Source organism: Saccostrea cucullata, unplaced genomic scaffold (genome assembly GCF_032062105.1).
Source record: "Saccostrea cucullata isolate Sc308-1 unplaced genomic scaffold, CSIRO_AGI_Scuc_v1 ctg1471, whole genome shotgun sequence".
In the NCBI taxonomy this organism is placed as follows: Eukaryota; Metazoa; Mollusca; class Bivalvia; order Ostreida; family Ostreidae; genus Saccostrea; species Saccostrea cuccullata.
In genome coordinates this window covers 40,210-57,932 of record NW_026939628.1, presented here as the reverse complement: position 1 = coordinate 57,932, position 17,723 = coordinate 40,210, and positions in this window count along the sequence as shown.

The following is a 17,723-nucleotide window of genomic DNA, read 5'->3' as shown; positions in this document are numbered from 1 at the left end:
AATATGAGAGCATAACCCGTGGGTGTGTGGAGGACCCTTAAACAAGTGAAGTATGTAAATCAATGAAGGTGAAAAGTTGTTTCAGATCGATCAGGCATTACAATTATACTCAACAAAAAAAGAAACGCATATTCAGATTAAACATGACAATCTACGTTTTCAGTTTAATAATAATTTTTATAAAAGTGATTTTAAAGGGTTTTGATAAAAAATAAACATATCCTGTGTTGCAAGTAGAAAAGTGAAGTTTATGTCATCGTTGACGCCTCCAAATTCTAGTGGCGTGTTGTCTAAACCAATCCATATGTCCTTTGAGACATCTAAGCGCTGGTGGATTTCCAATGTGCGGATGTCGTGCACAAATACCAGCTCCTCTCAGTCTCATGCAAACAATTTATGCACTTTTATGCTGATTTTTCATCAAGTAATTATAGCAGCAGTTTTTACAGCAAGTTCTGAATCGCGTGAGGTGCTGAAGGGGGTGGGGGGTCTGATGGTCCTGTCTGGGTGGGTTACCTGCTGGCGGTTAATTCTTGGTCTTCCAACGTTAGTTTAACGGTTGCAAAGCCCATTGATGTATTCTATATGCAATTGCAACTTCCTGTTGCGTAACTCCGTTTGGTATCATTGTTAGCCTGGTTGTGTTCATCTTTGTTTCGGCGTGGCATTGCAGTATCAACACTGCAATCAAATCTTAAATATGGGTTTAATAGGAGTGTTCTCTAAATCCAAAATATCAACGAAAATAGACATCCGATTGAGAAGAAATCATGAAAAACACGACTTTCATAAACACGTTTAATCAAGGGAGATAATTCAACACTTGGGTATAAAAACCCCATGTTGTCCTTTAAATAGGTCACAGGTATCCAATGATATAAACGATAGTTGTTCCATGTATATTTTTAAAATTTCTTCCACGAGTAAAACAATATGCGTTTCTTTTTTGTTGAGTATATAATGTTAAACTTTGGTTATGTAGTAAACATGAACGAGAAAAGGTCACATGTAACTGTGAGGAATTAACATTTTCCCCACAATTTCCGAGTTTCCCCACACTGTTGGTCTAATGACCAGTTCATTTCCACATAATGTAGGCATCTCGGATTCTCTCTCTCTCTCTCTCTCTCTCTCTCTCTCACACACACACACACACACATATACACACACACACACCCTCACACACACACACACACACACACACACACACACACACACACACACACACACCCACACACACACACACACACACACACACACACACACACACACACACACAAACACACATTATTTTTTATATTTCAAACGCAACGTCAAACGGATGGATATATTTTTGACGGTAGTCATTGTGTTTACTTAAATTATTGTTGAAAACATTGCAAAATGTTGATCTTATTCCCTACTAAACATCGTTTTGGAAACATACATGTAAGAAGAAATCACGACAACAGACGTCATTTCGCAAAAATGAAGCAGTTTGTACACAGTGAGAGGCTGATCAAGTCACATTTAGTACCATGAAAAATGTCTGTTGTTCTCAAATGAAATATTATTTGCAATTAAATAAAAGCCGTTAACTTCGATGCGACGTCTATTGAAGTGTTTTGTTTATAAACTTTCTGTACATTCTCCAGACAAGTGATACTGTCATGTGTTTGTATGCCAGTTCATTGAAAAAGTAATGGAAGGACCGTAATAAATCGGTTTATTGCAAGGGCATACCCTCAATGTATCTTGTCAAGTTTTTAAATTAACACATTAACTCACAAAGCATTAAGATATTTGAAAAGTGCTGTGAACCTCATGGAATCTTGTAAATAGATTAATTATAACTATATTTAATGTAGTTGACCAGCAGAGTATTCAACCTGCCGTCCAACACATTAAATAAAATTTAGCAATTAAAAATAAGAATTATATATAGGATTGCAGCACTTTCCACATCCTATATAGTGTTTAAAAGATTTATAAATCAAAATAAATGAAACTAAGATTTTTAACTTGGCTATGTACTTGCAATATTGGAATTTAATAGTATAGATGGCCTCTAAACTGCTAGTATAATTGCTAAAAATCATGTGACGTCGATATCACGTGACAAGTCAAGAAAAAAATTTAAATGTCCCAAACATGTAGAGTTAAACTACATTATATTTTTAAGATATCAGTGAAGTCCTAAAAAGAATCGCCCATCCCAATAAAGTATGTATTTTTATCTTAAAAAATCGCCGATATTTCCATTTGTAACCTTAACTGTGCAATGAAGGGTCGTCTCGTAAGGATTACATAGATGAAGAATGAAAGCTTTATCCCTGACCAAACAAAAGTTATGGCCAAGGGTAAGGTTTTTTTTTCAAAAGTACATAAATTTTTACGGTCAATGTCAAAAGGTCAAAGTTATTGGTATCTACATGTAATGAAAGGTCTTTTAACAAATATTGCATATGTGAAATATAAATGTCTTGGTATTTGCTGTTCAAAAGATAATGGCCAAAGTAAAAGATTGGAATTTTTTGTTTCAAAATGGGTCAAACTCCAAGGTCAAGGTCAAATAAGGTGGGATCCAATGACAGGTCTTGTCACAAGTAATACACATGTGAAATATGAAAGTCATAGCTCCACTAAATCAAAAGATTGTATCTCTATACAGAAAACGAAATGAAATATTTCTTTGATCGTGCAGCCGTAAAGATTCTTTAAAGGAAGTTAAATGTTTTATCTTTTCTATGCATGAATTGTCTTACAAATGTAAACTTGGAGCATAGGCGTGTGAGTGAAAAGTGTTGCCATATGCATTTATATAAAAAAAAAAATATTAAAAAAAAAACTAACTCATAGAATTCATACCCATCCCGCCCTAACCCTGATTTGCAGAATTATTAAATGTATATAAACAATTCATATGGATTTATTTAAAACTTTACCTCCCTCGACAATCTCTTTCGTATTTTTACAAGAAAAAAAAGAAAACCCACCACATGCCACAAACGATGAGTAATCTAACCTTTAATTAGATGTATTGAATGCGGACTTATGTCCAATTTGAGATGGACAAGCAGCTCAGGCCATAGAAAGTTATGGTATAACATTTCGGACAGACCTAAATTAACATCCTCCACTTTCAGTAAAAGCGCGCTACATTAAAGTTGGTCTGACAAAAAGTTAAACAGTTAGAGCTGAAAGATTGTTTCTAAGGGAGACCGGAAATTTCACTTATACGGATTTTCATTCTCATGGCACAATATTTAACCTAGACCTTTTTAGTGGGTTTTAAATTCTTAAGGATAACGATGACCTTAACAGTGGTAATACTGATTACTCATTTGGAAAACCAAAACTTGAAAATGAATTTTATCTGTCAGTTTTCTGATAAATATAATTTATATGTTACAAAATTTTCAATAAAATTGCAGAAGATTTGCGGAATTCGAGGAAAACTTTAGTATTTTTTTTTTTGTTTATAATAAAGGAGTCAAAAACTTTTCCCTACCCCTTTTGCGTTTGTACTACAATGCCAATAACATTGTGTCAAATTGCTTGATCGACCATTGTTAAATTTCCCTATTTGATTACCATATAACCAATTCATTTGATTTTTTTCACCTAAGTTAACAATCATTAGGAATGTTTGCTAAGCTTTATTAATAATCAGGGTGGTATCTGCACATCCTCAGTTTTAAAGAAGTATGCATTTTAACCCAATCAGCCCATCAGAGAAACAAACAACAATGTGAAAAAAAAATCTGTGGGAAATGAAATTGGTCGATACGTGATAAAATCTTGTAAAGCTCGAAGGGCTTCTTCCTATATTTGATCAACCAAATCCATTTTTCAGTAATCTTTTATACAGTGTTCTTTATTATTTTCATTTACATTCGAGACGAATATTTTGAATTACACTGCGGGTACATGTATTCCACGAACAGTCCGATGTATTACTATTGTATGAGGTACAATGATCTAGAAGTTGTTTTGTCATGAAAGTTCCCATACTCTTACATTTGAAAGCAAGAGATCTTTGAAGACGCCATCAATTGCCGCCCGGGGAAAATATGGAAATTAGTCTTTATCATCAAATAGCTTCAATTTGTTGATAAAGACATGCGTCTGAATGGTGGAGAGTAAAGAAGTGAAGAATATCGGAAAGCTTCAAGCAGGACAAAAATCAAAAATCGAACAGAACAATACCCCAAATTTCAAACTTCCCTTTCTTATAGTACTTTTAACTTTTGGCTGCACAAATAATAATTAGACAAACGAATGGTCTACCAGCAAAATAGATTTAACTTAATAAATAAAATACACAAACTGCGTAACTTATACTTTTATGCGATAAGCAAAAATTATTGTTACACCTTTAAAATTTCTTCCTATACACATGTATACAAAAAGTTTAATATTTCTAATGTTTTGCTGAGAGGGCATAAAAAAAATCGACAATGGACAGCACCTCTTCTAATGTTATTGTGATTTAAATTCAGGACACGTGGTTTACGTCGATCTATTCAAAGGTTATAATATAGAACCGGTTTTTATAAATAAAATTGGCAGTAAACATGATATTGCTATAGCCGATTTCTTTTGAAAACATGTCCTATAGCAAATGTTTCCAGACCTTTCTTAATGATTTTCATGATTTTCAACAGAAAAAGGATGGCTAAAGATGGGGTTGTTAAAATAACAATATATCTTATACTTTTGGGCAAAAATTAGAGCTCACTAGTAACGGATTCGCAGGTAAAAAAATGTATTATCATCTGCTCTGACAAACCTTTGTTTGCCTTGTTATAAATGCGCACAGAGGATCTTTCCACAAGCAACTAACCAAGAGTTGAAGGAAGGATATGGAAATGAATATCAATGTTACGCCTAATACATGTTTACATTTTACTTCGAACAAGTTGTTCAGGTCAATCTACGATCATGTAAATGGACTGCAAAATTAAAAAAAATGTTCTTTCGATCAAATTAAAAAGATCAGAAACGTTTTTAATTTGTTGTAATGTAAAATGCAAAAAAAAAGTTTAATAAAATGTAGTTTGTGACACCAGTATTTCAAGGGTTATGAAAACGAGCAGCATCTCTTATGCGTTTAAATAAACAAAACTACATGTAAGTTTACGTTCGTGATTACGCCTTCGGCCAGGGAATTCACCTGACAATTGTATTCACCGATAGTACAACAAAGGAATTAATACAAACGCAAATCGATTTTGCAGTATGCCTTTCAAAAACACAGGCTTCTGCCGTTTTTTTTAACAAATGAATTGTTTGGCATGAGCATGAAAATAATATTTTTAAATATACTTTTCATTTACCATTAGATTTTCCTTTCTTCAAGCGCAAAATTCCTGTGCTATTCGTAGTAACACATAATGCAATACTCATTCAGCTGATTGGTCATTCAAATTTATGCTGGTGCCTCAATTGTTAATCTGACGCCAAGAAATATAGTCTCGGTTGCAATGCAAAAATATTTGTCCAAAAAGACATTTTAATTCATGACTGCAGAAAAGTGTATCATATAGAATGCTTATTTAATTTTGAATGAATGTAAAAGAGATCGATTGTTTGAAGTACATTTCTACAGGCATAAGCTGATTCTAGAATGGTGAAAAATGAAATGCAACATAACTTAACTGTTTACCATGCCTCCACGTGCTAGTCACTTCCTAACCACATTTCCGCGAAAAATTTAAGCTATCTCGCTGAAGTCTCGCTGACTCTCGCCAGAGCCACTGCAAGGGCTACTTTGAACTCATCGGGATTTATATTTTGCAGAACACCGAAAAATAAAAGGTTCCGAACACATTAGTAGGGGTGCCGCTGAGTCAGAATGATGTTGGACATGTCTTAGAAGTGCTGGACCGCTTACGTCACAAAATGGTCGGGGCTTAATCTCATCTTCATTAGTTGGTGTTCAACAGTGGTGGACCCGATGCAGCATCAGGGAAAACAGTACAAAATATATATATGTAAAAATAAAATATATTGACAAGCAGAGGAAACGCAACACCCTACTTTAGGGGGAAATAATTATGTAAAGTAAAGAATTTTGTATCTTAAAATTATGAATATCTTCAATTTTATAAACATCGGTAATTAAACGGTTGAACAATTTCCATACCACAACCGTAAAAAAAGTTTGAGTCTGCTTTGAGTTTGAGTCAGAAATCAAAAATTGCATGTTTCACGAAACATTTGGCGATATTATGGAGTTTTAAGGGTTTCTTACTGTTAATCATAAGTAATGCAGCAATAATTCAAGAAATAGACTCTCCTTTCGTTTCCGTAACGATGCTAAGGCAACTTGAAAATGGCTAATGTATGCATTTTCATTGCTCAAGATAGAAAATTTCAATTTAAAGGTGATGGAGAGTCGCTGATGCGAAATTTCACTACATTACGCCTAAACAGGGTCTTACGTATGACATGCATGAAGGACAGTCCTTGTACCAGAACTCAAAGGGTGGCTACATCGCTCTAAGTTAGAGAAAATTCGACCTACCGGTAATCATCTGAAAACGGGCATTTAAAGTGCCAAATAATAATTTCTTCGCTCAGATCTCGACGTAAATGAACCTTTTGTTTCGTAGAAATTAAGCTGCAATTGTTGTTTCGGGCAGTCTTGCACGTTTTACTTGAATGGCTGGGAGGGGGTGTTTCAACAGTCATATTTTACTTAGTAAAGGAAACAGATGAATACAGTGGTAAATTATCTAAAGAGATGATGTTGTTACTGGAGTGATCCTTTGTTGTTCAATTTCCTCTTGAGAATTTTAAATTGATATGGAGACTTAGACACCCGACTTGATGGTGAAAAGCTGCAAATTTTGACCTATGCTCGACACTAAGGGCTGTTGAGTAGTGAATGATACTTTTTGTGCAAATATAACCTACTTTGAAAGGTAAATTCTGTTATACAGTCTAATCTAAAGGACCGGTCTCAAATTCCCACAGTGGGATTCAATTATATATATTCACATTTGCAAACGTTTCCCTTTATATAACACTACTGCAAGTAATGCGTATCTGTAACCGTATAAATACAGGTTTCTCAATTGTCTTAAAAGTTCGACATAATTTCTCAGTGACGTCATAAAGGGCCAATGCGCGTTCAGTGGATTACATACATGCCGTTGGGTTTGAAAAAAAGATTTTCACACGATCAAAGTCGCAATTAGGCAAATATAAAGTATGAATAAGTCACAAAATTAATGTAATGTAAAGTACATGTACTTAGGTACCATTTTAAAACATCTATTTGGCTATCAATACGGGGTGGGTACGGGATTAAGTTCATCAAAAAAAGACAAAAAAAAAAACCGACGAGTTTTATTGAATTTTTACTCATGACAAACTCTCATTTATAGCCCTATAGATGTTTTTAAATGATACCTTATTTCTTATATACAAACAACCCAGTGATATGTGTTGATTTTCTAACTTTTGTAATCATAACTTGTAAAATTTTTCCCAAAAAAGTTGCATAACAGGTCAACAAACTTTTCTAGTTTTATTCATATTTTAGATGTTAATAAATTGTGTCGTCTACCAGAAAAAAATATATATCAAAAAAGATCTAAATGCTTTTATATACCAGTATTACATACCAGTATTATGTACCAATACTTGTCGCATCAACTTGTGTTTTAAGTACGGCTCCGTGAAAAAATAATGCAGATAGTCCAGAAAAGGTGATTCATTGATATCTTCAAATTTAATAAAATTGGGTTTAATATAGTCATTTGGGTCTAAAATGAATATAAGCAGTTGATTTTGTTATAATTTTTCTTTTTTCATATAGCCAGGGATAAAGTACTTGAGGTGTAATTATGTATAGATAGTGTGCAAATAATGCCTATTTCATAAAAGAATATCTTTAAAACCCTAGAAGATGTATAAAAACTTAATATATAAATAAAGTGAAAATGGAAGGCTTAATAAAAATTTATTTTAATATTTTTGTGCAAACGAAGTATTGAAAAGATACAAGGTGTTTAAAATCGAGAATTTGTTAAGAATCTTCAAATGAGCTATCTTGCTTTGCAATTTTTAATAGGTGGCGCTAGTAAAAAAAATGGCAGCTTCCATCGTTAGCTGAACGCTTCAAAGTTGATGCATCCTGTGATGTTTATTGCAAAAATATGTGTGAAGTGACATAAATTGGTTGAAAGGATTCTACAATGACAGATTAGGCATACTTATCGGGCAAAAGTAAAGCCATGTGTCGTGTTGATTAGTATATTGACCTTGCTGACGTTCTCCCGAAATGGTACTCGCCTACTGACACCGTTGTGATCTATCTCAGAAGATTAACATCTACGGTAATCCACCACAGTCCAAGAGTAAACGTTCTGAGAGGGGTGGCAGTCCGATTTTGTCAGCTTACTCGACTTGGGGAGAGAAGATATTGTACATTTGGACAGTTGGTTTGAACATATTTTATTGTTTTGATGTTATAACAAAAGGATTGGACATAAGTTCTTAAAAACTTCCTCTCCTTAGAACAGGATAATCTTTGGACAGTTACATTTGAACAGGTACATGTAAGATCAGGTCCAGAACACTGCAGAACAATTTCTTGATTAAGATGATAATCGTGATATTCGATGCGTAATAGATTCTGACGTTGTTTGTATGTTGCTTTACCAAACCGAAGCCTGAACAAGGCTGATTTCAATCATTTTATGACTTTCTTTTTGCAATAAACAGATATATTCATTAAATCAAGACAAGTTTATAATTCGTTAAACTTTTGTTGTTATTCTCGCGAGAATGTTGCTTTAGAGTTTGTGTATGAGGCGATGAAATATAGATCTTATTAACGCGTCACTTTGCGACCCTCGCTATTAATCTATTCAAAATAGCTTGGTAAAGCTTTTTATATGCAGTCAAAAGTATTTTACAAGTCTTAGGCTATATGACAATGTATTATGAGTCTTAAAAAAATCATAGATACTTGTAGTATTGCAGCTGTTGAATACTTTTAATTAAGCAAAAGACGAATATCCATTTTCTTAAGAGCTCGGCCAGTCGGGTACACTACTGTTAATGGAAGGTCATTTTCAGTAAAATGTTTTTGTCTCTACTCTAGCATTCTACAATAAATTGAATGAGTCCCCTTGCATGACAGTCTACTATTTGTTAATACAAATCATAAGCGACACATGGTTTTCGTCGATTTACTGCATACTTTATTTACTTCACTAAAAACAATAGAGTTTTTTTCTTACTTTATACAGCCAAAATTGAAAGATTAGTTTCCACAGACACTGCTCAATGCTCACATCTAAAATTGTAGTTTTAGATGATAAATACAGTGAACCTTCAGATATCTGGGCGCCAGATATCCGAATGCTCCAGTATTCGGACGATTTTTTATCGGAACGTTATTTTGTCTTGTTTAACTGGTAATTTAGGTATTCGGTCACTTCACATATCTGGACAACTTGACTAGGAACCAAAGTGTACGGATAAATTAGGTACCACTGTAGTTGCTTCCAATAGTTACCGTACAAACCTTGTGACGTTTGCATGTCTTACTTTTGATATATGATTGAGGGGTTAAATGATAATTGTGCACCTTGTGCTGCTGTCTAAAACTATGTAAAGAAAACTGATAGTCAATTTACATGCAAATTTAAGCTGATGAGTCATCAGATAATCTTGTCGTCTAGACCTGTTTAATTTACTGTGCACTCCCCTATGTGCGATGAGGCATGAATAAGTATGATTGTATGGTTAAGGCAGTGTTTGGAATAACTGTTGCTCAACCACCTGAGATGCACAAATTTTGTCACAGGCAAACAGATTTGTTACAGATTACAGATTTGCCACCCGACTGAAAATGAAAAAAAAAACTTTTCAAAAACTTGACCTTGGTCATGACTTTTGAATGAAAAATAAAGGGCATTTCTCATTGGGATTCAAAACCAAGGTGCACATTGATCTTAAAAAATAGATAGAAAAATTGGAATGGTTTGAGTAAAAACCTTTCAAATTCTTCTCAAGAACAGCAACATGATGATATGGAAGCATTCTCTTGTAATATAGTGTATAAATAAATTGGTTAAGTTAAACCCCCCTTTGGGTAGGATGGGGCCACAATGGGGTCCCGGGATCAAAGTTTCACATTGCAATATATAAGGGAGAATCTTCTCTATGTGTGACCGAGAAAAACTCTTTTGATATGATCATTTGACATCCAAAAGTCCCATTAATTCAGATGTGTGTTGGGACACAATTGTTCCGTAAGATATTAAATTTTTACTAAATCCTGGACGTTCTATGAAATTTTATCGTAAATGTTATATGAAGTGTCCAAACAAGTACGACCATGAAAATTATGTAAAAAAAGGGGAGGGGTTTCCTTTTACATCTTTACATCTTTACACGGTTTTGCCCCTGAAAAAAAAACTGGTATAGACCTAAGAAATATCGAAACTGACTACAAAGAAATAATTATCCATTCAGAGCACTTGTCTTTTTATTTTGAAAATAATTTAAAAGAGAAAAGGAATGTACAATTTATGTCGAATTGTAGTCAAGGTGTGAAAAATCAATCACGTCAAAAATGATCATGACTGTGTTGTTCATTTTGAACTCCCAAAAGCAAAGCAAAATATGCTGGCACAATCAAACGGGGACCTCTCCCAGTGTATATCCATTTGGAATATTACATTCATTGAATGCCGCTGTTCATGACATTGTAAAGTCATATAAGTAAGGAGGGTTTTTGTCCTTACTCAGCTCCAGGGAATCTCATCAAAATAAGTGTATGAGGTAGAAGATGCGGACATGGAAAAACAATGACGTAGTCGGGCGTCGTAAAAATAAACGACGACAGCGTCAGGTGATCATATAATGTCATTTTCATTTTATTATAATTTGGCAAATAATGAACGTATCAAGCTAGAATTTCTAACTTTTCTTTATTTGTGGTTGTTTTATGTTCCATATAAATTTTGAAAGCACAAACTACATAGTTCCGATTTTATAGTCTTTCTCTAATCCATGTTTACTCATTTGTTGCAGATATATTTTTACTTGTACAAGTTTCGGATGACTGAAGCTGGATTTAAATGCTTATTTCGGCGAATTCTCATTTTGTCACGCCTCCCTTCAATTACCTATTGGTTTAAACCATTACAGAGCAAAATTTGTTTAAAACAGTAATTGGAAGCATAACTAAACCTTTCTATTGTAGTTTCATCAATTCTTACCTTGTGTGCTTTACAGAAGCCCAATAGTACAAACAAAAACAAAATTAAAACGAAAATACTAATTTAACAAAAAAAAAATTATAGAATATAAAATAAAATATATAAACTGTATTTAACAAAAATAAAGAATTAATGAAAAAAATCATAAGGAAATAATAAATATTAGAAGAAATAAAAGACGACGTAAATAAACACAAAAGACCGGAATTAATAATTCAATGACGCTGACAAATCGAAACTAAAATAGTAAATTTAGATGTACGTATTGTGCATGGTAAGGACGTAAAGCATGTCCTGTAAACAGTCAATAAACTCTAAATTTGTAAAGATATTCACGTGTTTAATATTTGCCCCTACTGACTTTAAACAATTTTTTTAATCAACGGCGAAAAAATCCACAAAAACACATGGGTAACGAATCATTTAATAACACTTTTGTGATGTGTGATTAAAATAAAAAAGAATGACAGCAATTAGACTTGCCTAGACAGTAATATTTTTAATTAAGTTTTGGTTTGAGTTCTAGTTCTTCCGAAAATTTTTCCTAATTATTTAAGACAGCCATTGAATTATACGGTTGCAAAATTTAATATCCACGTTCATTCAATTCTCCACTTGCAAATGCATGAGTTAACAAATGCCTTTATAAAATCGTAAATTGTCCACATTTTTTTTTCAATTCATACCCAGTTATATAATTGATCAAAAACTCTGAGTAAAATTGAGTGTCTGTGTCCTTGAAAAAAAAATATGGACCTATACAATACCTCATCTACTGTATTTTCTCAATAACGGTTGTAGAATTTGAATGTCGCTTGGAGCTTAACATGAATGACAACAACCTAGGTAAGATTACCACATTTACTATCATGTTACACCGCTGAAGATTAGAGAGACATGCTTTACAACCATTGAATTATACGGTTGCAAAATTTAAATGTCCAGGTTCATTCAATCCTTCACTTGCAAATGCATGAGTTAAAAAATGTCTTTTTAAAATCGTAAATTTTCCACATTCTTCAAGTCATACCAGGTTATATAATTGATCAAACACTATGACAAAAATTGAATGTCTATGTCGTTGAAAAAATATTTGGACCTACACAACTCATGTCCAGCATTTTCTCAATAACCGTTGCGTTGTAGAATATCAAAGGTGAACGGGGGGTTGAATTTCTCCTTTGATGAACTCTTTTTTTTTAGAAGAAAAAGTTCTATTTATCACGCCAAGAGTTTTACCCAATATTCCTTACTTTTCTGTTAAAATATTCAATTGATTCAATTGTAAATATTACTATTATTTTTTTTAATATTCATTACACTGACGTCATGAGTATTTCACTTTGTTTGCTTTGGTTTTCAATGGCTTAGTGGTCATTCAAATGTGAGGAAGGTTTGTTTATGATTATAAATGATCTCATTAATTCCATAATGGAGCTGTGGAGCACCATTTTAAATTACAGATGCATGGAACAGGACTGTTAAATTATTAAAACTCAGTACATTAATGTGCTCAATGATTTTTTTGACGCTTTGCTGCATTTTATTAAAGTATTTTGCTGAAAAAAAAAAAAAAACTTGTCCGATTTTTTTATTTATATATTAGATTACTCCTTGGTCTTGGATATGCAGAATTTTTCAGGACCAGGGAGCTGTGTATTTAAAGAGAGCGGATATTCATTTTCTTGAAACTCATGTGGAAATTCAATTTAGATGCTCCAAGACTGACATAAACTGAAGGGGTAACATAGTGCATATTGCAAAGCCAACTCTGGTTTTTGTCTCCTTCTACCGTTCTATATATAATTATTCATCGGAAATTGCCTGGTATTCAGAGCGATTCCAATGTATTAATATCCAGGTCATTTTAATATTTCAAAAATTTAATTATTATAAACTTGCAAAAAGTACCAAAATCATACAGCTTTGCATCTCTAAAGTCATTATGATAATTAACATCTGAGGTAAAATTTAATATATGGCACTTTGGACACAAATATTCTTCAAGAGGTAAGTATCAAAGCTCGTTATATTTATCAACAATAAAACATTTTTGTAGTCAACAATTTTCGTGTGAAAAATAAATGAGGTAAACAAAGAAATATGAGTCTTGATCATCAAACCACTTTGGTGCGTCATACATATAAAGACATGCGTCTCAATGATCGAAGTGGAGAAGATTTTAATAGTTTTCTTATCAAATGAAAATCGAACAAAAACGATATCCGTTTAAACTTTGTCACTTCCTCAAGTAATTGTTGGATGCTTAAAATATGAATTAAAATCAGACTCATGCATTATCTATTTTCATTGACTTAATGAATTTAAAAGCTGAACTGCGTAAGGTATGTTTTCATAATATAAGTAAAATTTCACATTTTAAAAAAGAGACCTGTTGTTTTTACGACAGTGAATGATGGACAACTTTATACATGCATATGAAAAACATATTTTTGAAGATGCTCTGATTGTTTATCTCGTAATTTATACTGGAAAATGACATTCTGATGTGTTATAATTTTTATGTATGACTACCCTTTTATTCTTTAAACCTTATTTTACGCCAATCCCCATATACCAAAACTTTGAAATGTAAGTATAGAGCAGCTCGGTCCTCAAATATAAAAAAGATAAACATAGTAAATATTTTTTTCGCTCTTATCATAGGTCCGGGAGGGGGGGGGGGGTTATTGGTCCAATATAATAATGTACCAATGTATAATATAACAATGTCATATTTCACTGTAGTTACATTTTACCAATTCCTTTACTATAATTTTCATCTGTAAAACTATGTTTAACGGTTGTTAATTATAGTTTATGAACGCTAATCTAAGTTTATCTGTCTGTAACAAACATTAACATTAGATTTTGTTGATGATCATAGATTCACGTGTGTATACTATAATTTACAATCGTGAAAAAAAGAAAAGAGTTGTTAATCATAGTTTCACAAGCCCTGAAACAATATATTTGTTAGATTTTGCAAATGTTTTTTTTTTTTTTTTTTTTTTTTTTCAGTGTTAAGAATAGTTTACGCTCCTTAAACATAGATTATTCGGAAAAACTACGGATTTCAGATGTAAAATATAGATTAACATTGTTACATGTAACAACGAGGGGCATTTCAAAATTCATGAGAACTTTGTAATAAAAAATTAACCGTTTCACAGAAATAATTGAGTTTGTGATCATTGTAAAGATCAGAAAAATATATATATATTGTGACGTAACTCTGTTATTTTGATGACGTAATATTTGGGAAAATGACGTCATAGTGTAGAATGTTTAGCATACTGAAAAGTCGCGTTTTTATCCACATAAGACAATTTTAAAAGTGCTGCCGAAGGCTTACTTGAAAAAATATTGCAAAGAAAATTTTTATTTGCAGAGGAGAAGAGTAGGACTATGGTACCGTTTATCAAAAATTTTATATTTCATTGTATGGTTTGTTTACTAGCACGGTTTATGCCCTGTTATGCTATCATCGACATTTATTTAAGATTTTAAGTTACGGGACCCGACTGAATTTTCGGTCGTTTATAAAGCTCTCCACTGTATGAAATAAACATTTTCTATATAAAACTGAAGTATATCAATGCAGTTTTCAACAAATATATTTTGAGTAAGCGCACTCTTACCGTTTACAAATAAAATGTACTTAAGTCTTGCCCCTGACTTGTTTCTTTGCGTATTTTTTCTAAATAATTCAAATTCGGCACCCAAGAACTCACTACTGCTTTTGACTACAAAAAAGGTTTATAAGCTACACAGACATGTAAAATCTTATTTAATTTCCATGAATTAAAATTTGCGAATATGTGGAGGTACGTTGGGGTTACAACTGCGCCCGCGCCATTTTTGATTTTACGAGAAAATATGATGCACAATAACTGTAACTTCTCTTGAGCCTTCATCAATTCCTCAAATCTCTTTTAAACACCTGACGAATTGATGCCATCAAATTTTGTGACACTATCGTCTATTTTTCTTTGATTGTCAACTTTGCCTTTTTCTCACAGTTAGGTCTGTTTTACGCAACATCCTGAGTGAGATTCGATAAAAACATGCGATGTTTGGCAATCGCTTAAACCATTTCAGAACAAGAAGATCTGCAAAATAGAACACCAAATGATAGATTGTAGTATATTTAAACATTCCACCAACTGGCATTTGCGTCTGTTAGTTTGCGCCCGAGTAATGAGCAAAAGTTGTTTTTAAAATTTTAATTTGATCAAATTTTATCTTTTGTTACATCATCTTAATGGCCAGTATCATAAGCATACGGAATTATGACGTCAATTTTGGAGTTAATACGTCATATAAATTAAAAAGTGACATCACAATATGTGTGCATTTTTCTGATCTTTCCAATGATATCAAACTCATTAATTTCCGTGAAACGGTTAATTTTTAATTTAACAGTTCTCAGAACTTTTGAAATGCCCCTCGTATAGTTTACAGTCTGTAAAGTATAGTTTACAACCGATAAATCTTGTTCATCGACTGTGAATCCATGTTAAGCTCATTTTTTTTTATTTGGAGTGCCATATATTCGTACTTATCTCTGATTTCCGTATCCTTACTGTGCATTTCATTTGCTATATATATATATGAATTATGATATAAAAGAAAATAAGTTGTTTAAAAAATTTAGAGCTTTCGTCTATCTAAGTGAAAGTTTAATGAATAAGATCCTAAAGGGAACAGGGGAGTGTTAGGGGAACATCTGTAAAGATATTCCTTACAATAAGATTCAGTTTTTAATAAATCGAAAGTAGAGTTTTTAATGTAGTTTTTTTGTTTAAGAGGAAATTACGGCATTACAAAACAGTGGGTTTGTATTCATTTTCATTGTAAAGATGATTAAAAAGTATCTCTTACCTTTACTTGTATAACTTAATTCAAATCAGAAATGTTGACCACACCTGGAAGATTTTTGAGTCACGCTCAGTTGCTTTTATTCCTGTGTAACATAGAATTTTAACCCAGTTGAAACAGGTTTTTTACGATTAATAAGTATAGATATATTATATCTTCATAAATATAGTTTTCTTACCCATCCAACTTTCATCGATGATTACTTTAATTTCGTGCGTATGAATCCGCCTCAAACAAGTGTTTATCGTATAGACTACATAATTATCGTTTTAAAATATCACAGATGTCATGATCGCCGAACACTATGCTGTGCAGACGTTTTAAAAAAATGTGATAAAGAAAGGTGTAAAACGTGAAGAAAAGAGAATAATTAAGCATAAATGCGTTTTATCTCAATATATCTTACCAAGCACACCAAAAATTTGTATGGTTGGTTTTGAATTTGTTTTTATTTTTATTTTAAAAAAAATTAGGACTCTTATTTATTTGATAAGATTTTTATTTCAGGCTCTAAAGCCTGAAAAAAAAAATCCGTATTTATATCAAAATTTTTAACGTAATATAAACCCTATGGATTGCTAGTTCCTAGTGACAGATTTTTAATCCAACTTAAAACGTTTTCTAAGCATTCAAGTTGTGTTTGTTCATGATAGACTTGTTATAAATATTACATTTTTCTTAACTATGCATAAAGTTTACAAAACATTTCCAACAAATCTTTGAGCAAAAAAATACAACAACAATAAAACCACGTATTTTATTACATTTCCCATGGGTTTGCATAGATGCTGTGGTCTGATTGGTCAGAAGGACTAGCAATTTGTTAAATATGTGTATTCATAGCAATTCACGGTTATTGCTCTTTAATTTCTTATTAAGATAACGTCCAAACCTGTTTAACTCGGCTTGATGTTCTCCGTATGGATTTTCAACGAAAATGACGTAATAGTGTAGAATGTTAAGCATACTGAAAAGTCGCGTTTTAATCCACATGAGACAATTTTAAAAGTTCTGCCGAAGGCTTACTTGAAAAAATATTGCAAAGAAAATTTTTATTCGCAAAGGAGAAGAGTAGGACTATGGTACTGTTTATCAAAAATTTTATATTACATTGTGTGGTTTGTTTACTAGCACGGTTTATGCCCTGTTATGCTATGATCAACATTTATTTAAGATTTTAAGTTACGGGACCCGACTGAATTTTCGGTCGTTTATAAAGCTCTCCACTGTATGAAATAAAACATTTTCTATATAAAACTTAAGTATATTAATGCAGTTTTCAACAAATATATTTTGAGTAAGCGCACTCTTACCGTTTACAAATAAAATGTACTTAAGTCTTGCCCCTGACTTGTTTCTTTGCGTATTTTTTCTAAATAATTCAAATTCGGCACCCAAAAACTCACTACTGCTTTTGACTTTTGACTACAAAAAAGGTTTATAAGCTACACAGACATGAAAAATCTTATTTAATTTCCATGAATTAAAATTTGCGAATATGTGGAGGTACGTTGGGGTTACAACTGCGCCCGCGCCATTTTTGATTTTACGAGAAAATATGATGCGCAATAACTGTAACTTCTCTTGAGCCTTCATCAATTCCTCAAATCTCTTTTA